Genomic DNA, 6980 nt, shown 5'->3' with positions numbered 1-6980 from the left:
GGGAAAGTTAAAGTCTCTTCCCAAACTCCTTCAGTTCAAGACTCACTTATTTGCCTGTGGTGTCAGAGTCAAGAGAAAGGACTTTAATCGATGACTTGTCACAGCTCAGCTCTGTGATGGTACAAAAATGCATAGACTCAGATTCACAGGGAATTAGAAAAATTACATCTTTTCTGAAGATGTGCTAAGGAGCAAAGGTGTGAGTGAAGGCCACACATGTACACAGGTTTAGAATTCTATTCTGTAGGAAGAGGCCAGATCTGAGCAACACAATAGTGACTTTTAAACACATGTAGAAATGCGGTTCTTATGTTGATATGGCAAGGCTAGTGGAAGCTTTAACAAAAGAATATGCATCTGTCTCTGTGTGGACACTGCAAGGCAGTGTTGGTTAAAGGAAACTATGTGTTAACCAGAGAAGGCCCAAGAAGATAAGAGAAATCTTACAGTATAGGACTGCAAGGCGCCAGAGGTTTTACATCTTCAGCTGATTAACATCTGAAAACAACTGTCTTGCATTCTATTTTCCCTTCCCCCCTTTTTTGCCCTATAAAGAATAACACCCAGAACAACTTGGGGTCATGGCTGCCTCCATCAGAGGAGTCTGGATCCCTAATCCCTGCTTTTCTCTACTTATGTGTCTGTGTGCATTTATTTCCATGTTTATTTCTAATCCACAGCCGCTCCCACTCAGTAAACGCATTCAGCCATGCAGGTCAGGCAAGTGGTGCGCGAATGTTGGGGCTGAGTACCGGAGAACTACGTAGAATCAGGCGAGTGGACACTCCTGAGTCTGGCTGGAAGTAATAGAGTAAGATAAAGAAATAAAAGAGTAAAATAAGGCACAAATAGGGTAAAATAAGGAATTAATAGAGTAAGAGAGTGAATTGAATTAGAGCTGGGGGCAAAACATAGGGACACAATTGTCTAAAGAGAGAAATTTTTATGTCCAAATGGTTTCATGTTGAAACCTAGGGGCAGTAAAGTCGGTATCAAGCAGATCATTTCCTGGACTTTGTGAAAGAAACTGTTAATGGATGCAAAAGTGTTCAGCTGCGTTGTGAAATCCTTGGTTCTTTGGGTCCAGATCACTAAAATTAGAGATCTGTCCCTAGGCGCAAAATGAAACCGCAGCCACGAATGAAGTAGATAGAAAAGAAAGTTTAATAGAAAGAAAGGAAAGAAAGAAAGTACACCCAAAAAGGTTGTTGGTCGGGCAGATTGCCAGGTGGCAACCACGTTTGATTCTTATTACTAGAGGTCATGAATATTTATTAGTGGGCGGCCCCTTACACTGCCTATGTTCTTCCTTTATATTTGAATCCACACGTTCTCTCCTGCACCTACGCACCTTCCGCACAGGTAAAGTGAGGAATTTGATCACCTAATTGTGTACGCTCAGTGCAAGCCAGGCTGCCCCAATTAGATCGCCCAATTAGTCTATCGTATTAATGACCAAAATGCTTGCTTGGGTCCTTTTGATAAAAGAAAAATCTACAAACTATCCCTGTATGCTTCCCTCAGGCCTCAAGGAAGGAAGATGGCAAATTACCTTGCCCTCCTGGCACCCAGGGCTAGGTGAGCCTTTTGCTTTTCTCTTAGGGCTGCCCGCTCATGGCTAACTAACTGCCTACCACAAAACCTGCCCCAGGTTCCCAGAACAGGGAATAATAATTGAGGATACCTAAAAAACAAGGTCCAAAAAAAAGGAGCTATTATGAAATCTTTCGTTTGTGTTAAAATGTGTGTTTATGCATACGTATTATTATGTATTGTATGTTGGGTTTCTATGATAAAAGGTAAAAGGCCTTAAGGAATTCCATTACATTTGATTTATAAAAAGAGCACTCATACACATTAATTTAAATGCTTTTCAAGTTCACATGGCTCAAATCTTTGACAAATAGGCTGGCTTCAAATATTGGTTAAAAAAAAAAATAGAGTTTAGTAAGTGAAAATCTTCCCAATTTCCAACATATAGTTTGCCCAGGAGGTTATTGATCAGGCAACATCATAGTTGTCTTAATATGGTTAGTTTAATAAAACAGCTGACATTTACATGTTATACAATATATGTTACATGGTGGATATCTGATCAATAAGAAAAAATGGATTGATGACTACCATTCTTTAATATTTTGTTCCTCAGGACATAATAGTTAAAGAAAAGTTTTAAGTGCTGTTAGATAAGACTGATTTTTCTTTCTTTTTTTTTTTTTTGGGAGGTTTTTGCTATAGGATGCGTGCTCTGGCCAGAAAGAGAGACAGAAAGTGAGAAATCACCCCCCAGGGGGGGATGGCCATGCCACAATCCCTTCTCCTCCATCCATTCTCCTCTGGGGATCTTGGGCATGCACACACATGTGCCCAGTGTGAGTTTAAGCCACCAGGTCCAGGACTCGAATCACAGTCGACTACATGGGAGTCCAGCAACATAGCCATTACACTAACTGCTGGTCCTGATAAGATTGATTTTTCTAAAGTTCACTTTTTTATTCTCTTATGGTTCAGTTGCAGAACTAATGACTAAAAGTGATAAAAACTAAATCTTATAGGGTGGCAGGTGGCATGGTGGTTAGGGCGCTGGATGACAGTTTGTATCCCGGACCTGGCAGCTTGCTTTCTCCTCCTCCCCTTCCCCACTCTGTCCCTCTCTGGTCAAATTAAAATAAATAAATAAAATTAAAATAAAGCAAAATAAAATAATTCTTTAAAAAAATCTTTTAAAGGAAATGATCCATATGTTAATGTTTGAAAGGTTTTTGTTTGTTTATTTATTTGTTTGGTTGTTTTTTTTCCTCTGGAAGTCATATCGGGTTACTGTAGTCTGCCATGTATTCTAATTTTGGTTTTGGTGCCAACAAACACTGAGTTAACCTTTTTTTGATCCCTAAGGTGCTTGGAAAACATTTCACTTTCATGTTCTACTGATAGTTAAGTCAAGTATTTAAGTTTTTTGCTATCTTTTACTAGATTTTCCCAAAATCAAATTCTAAATCAAGTTCTTTTGATCTCAAAATAACTTTTGGATGTTTATAGAAGGCCCCTGAAACATCCAAAAGAGAGCTATTACAGCAGATCAGGTTTATCTTAAAATATTAAATAATATGGGGAACACTGTCATAGTGAGTAAGTTTAATTTTCTTTACATTATATTTTAGTTATATGAATAAATAAACTATGCATGTATTTATGAGTGTGTGTGTGTGTGTGTATATATATATATGTGTGTGTATATATATATATATATTATGCTCCAAATAATTTGAAATTCCTAGGAATCTATGATGTGACATTTACCAGGCATGTTGTAGATTATGTTAAACTGGTGTATGTCACAGATACAGCCAAATTTCTTTGTCAGTTGTAAAATCTTGTCAGATCTTTAACTATGGGTGATTCAAGTCTTATCCTCTATGCATAATAGCCTTGTCTAATGCCTTTATAAAAGCTTTTTGCAAGTGGCCATAATCTCAATGTGTTATGTCTTTAAGAAAATTCACAGAGAGAATGAAAATAAGATGTACTCTTATAAGTACAGGTGTCTGATAATCTAATCATTTAACCAGGTAAAAATTTTTCTATGATGTTCTGTTTCACATTGGCAAAATTTGTTAGGCAGTTTTTGTTTGTTTATAAACCATATATTCATAAGCTGCTGGTATGTTCTTCCTTTAAACTAAAAGCTAAGTTTGCTAAGAGTTAAAAAAAATCCTGGTCAATATGTAAAGTCCAACATACAAAGTTATGAGCTTAATGGCCTTTCCAGAGGTGTGTCAAGTTCCCCAGGCTGAAAAAAAAAATGGGTATAAAGGAATTTTTTATGGTAGTTTTTGGTCTTAAGGTAAAATGGCTAGACTATCTCAAAATAAAAGAAAAGGTGGTACACAAACTAAATGGTCTAATGCATGTTGCTGAAGGTTTGAGTTATGTTAAAAGAGTCTAAAAAACAGTTAAAAAATTAATAAAATTAATTTTATTAATAAATGTACTTGCACTAATTGTTCTAATGTAATGCCATCAGTCACAAATCAGATGATTATTTTTAAATGCTATATACAGTTGTTAAAAAAAACACTAAATTTATCTGTTAGCATTGTTTTCAGTTTTGTCGTTCACAGTTTTGAAATTGCTTCCCATGGAAAAAATAAGTAACTACTCCCTCACTAACCTGAGGTTCTGTAAAAGATATGTGTAACCAGGCACAAAAATTTGTTCAAATGACAGAAAATGAAAACGCACCCAAACATCTTTCTCTTGCTGTGCTTGCTCTTGTTGGTTTCAGTAAGTATTCCCAGTCTCGAGAATAGCACTGGGCACTCTTCATTCACTTTTACTTCACCCCCTTACTTGGGGAAATCTCCTCCCCTTTAATGACTTGGTTATTTGCCAGGACCCATGGCATTTGGAGCCTTTGGGAAATACCATAAAGAAACTAGTTATTCTTTGGAGTCCTGCCTATCTGTTTTACATTGAAAAATTATTATTCCCCTCGTAATTTGCCTCTCTCTATACAGGTATGGATACACTCTGAACTCCTGCCAGAACACATTATTGCTTATCGTAAATTTATTAAATTAGGACGTTTTCAACATAGCAATCTTACCAAAAGTTCCTTTTTGCCTTTCACAGTCCCCACCTGCAGCTTACCTTTGGAATATTCCGTAGATCCTCAGAGCTCCCACTAGACAATTTACAAATAAAAACAGGCTCAAACTATTCAATTACAAAATTATAACACTTAAAATTTGGGACCTCATAATGAGGCCAAAAAAGGTAATCATACCCTACTTCGAGATTGACAACATTAGTGTATTGGAAATCGCTCTCTGAGAACTGGAGCCATTACTTTTGCAAACCATAACATTTGTTGACACAGACATGGCCTCTCTGGGTCATTGCTTCAGCTCTCTCTCACCTGTCCTTTACAGGCTACCATTTAAAAGGTTGCTATAGCTAGCCAACCTGTGCGTATCTACTCTGCTTCTTATTTACATTGGTCTGAAAATCATACCTCCCTAACACTCCAAAACACCTTCAAATAGTTTAATCCTTTCACCTGGTTCCAAGACATTCATTACAAATGTAGACAATTACTGCTATAGATATTATAATTTTTCTCTGTTCAGTCCTGGCACCCCATTGCCCCTGCCTCCTCTCTAAAAACAGAAGGTTGCCTTTACTGGTTACTTTCCCCTCTCTAAAAACTACCCAATCCTTATTCAAAAAAATATAAAAGGGGGGAATTGGGAAAACAACAAAATTCAATTGCTTATATAACTACATGGAAAAATAATTTCTGATATATCCCTTTTAGAACTCCAGTTTAATGAGAAAGAAAGTGTCCAAGATTGAGGTCCTATAAAAAACAGGCATAAATGCTAGTGAACAAATGTTACTTTTGCTTACTGCTTACGAACAACGGTGGGCCTCTTGAGTAAATGTAATCTTTTTCCCTGGACTCACAAAAGACCAAGGACAGTGTGATTATTGCCATCTTCTTATTCCCCAAACAGACTGGTTGTCACTACCCTTCTGATCCTATTATACAACTTGACTATACTACTGTGTTTGTTTGTTTTTCCAAAGTAGTCTCACTCAAGCCCATTCCAAATGCTTTAGTGGTACTCACTGATGGGTCAAGCAATGGGTACCCAATTAGATACTTACAAATGAATTGCTGTCCATTTGTGAGAGCTAGACACAACCATAGATGGCTTGGGAGAACAGGTGTTCAAAATACAGCTACAAAGTCATTTGCGATGTCGTGCATTATATTGTATATATTATAATATACATATGTATAATATATACATATATAATATATGTATAATATATATAATATACCATTATATCATGTATATCATGATATATATGTATGCTGTATATGTTTATATACATGTATAATATATATGTATATACAATATGTCATCATACAACATATGTCATGATATAATGTATATGTATATTATATTATAAACACATATGTGTATATTATATTACATACACATATTATAGTATATACACATATATTATATACATATATTATATATACATATATGCATTATATCATGCCACACATTGGAACTAGATTTCTATACAAAACTATGGATTATATTATACATATTGTATTATATAATGACACATATTAGAACTGGATTTCTGTACAAAGCCATCTCCACGGTTTTCTAACAATATTTCATTAGATATGAAAAATCTTCATAAACAGATTATAGATTTGCAAAATAGTTTTCTGCCCTCCTTTGATCTTTCTGATTTAGCCTCTGACACCTTAGGTCAACTGAAAGGCACTATCCTTTCAACTTGCTTCAGCACTCCTTGTAGAATTTCTTGGGGATTGTGTCAATAATCTTGCTCATTTTCACATTCCTTCTAGTCTGTAGAATCATCCGAGAACTCTGCACATCAGCCATCCAGCTCCACAGAAGAGAAAAAGAAGAAGGGGGAGATATAGGGATGGCTGGATCTGAGCCACACAATAGTGACCTTTAAACGCGTGCAGAAACACATTTCTTGTGCTGATGCTGCAAGGTAGCGGTAACGAAAGAATACGTGTCTGCCTCTGTGTAGACACTGCAAGGTGAAGTTAGTTTAAGGAAACCGCGTGCTAGCCAGAGAAGGTCCAAGAAGATAAGAGAAACCTCATAAAGGACTGCAAGGCAACAGAGGTTTCACATCTTTAGCTGATTAACCTCTGAAAACAACTGTCTTTGCTTTCCACTTCCCCTTCCCCTCTTTTTGCCCTATAAAAGGTGTTAGCTGAGAACAGCCTGGGGTCATGGCTGCCTCTGTCAGAGGAATCTGACAGTCTGGACCACGAAATCCCCACTTTTCTCTACTTGTGTGTCTGTGTGTTTATTTCTAATCCACAGCTGCTCCCACTCAGTAAACACATTCCACTGTGTGGGTTGTGGCATAATTCCCCTCAGCTGTCTGGGCTCCCTCTAGAGAACATCACT

Source organism: Tupaia chinensis, unplaced genomic scaffold, assembly GCF_000334495.1.
Source record: "Tupaia chinensis unplaced genomic scaffold, TupChi_1.0 Scaffold000058_1, whole genome shotgun sequence".
NCBI lineage: Eukaryota > Metazoa > Chordata > Mammalia > Scandentia > Tupaiidae > Tupaia > Tupaia belangeri.
Note: the sequence above shows the minus strand (reverse complement) of the source record.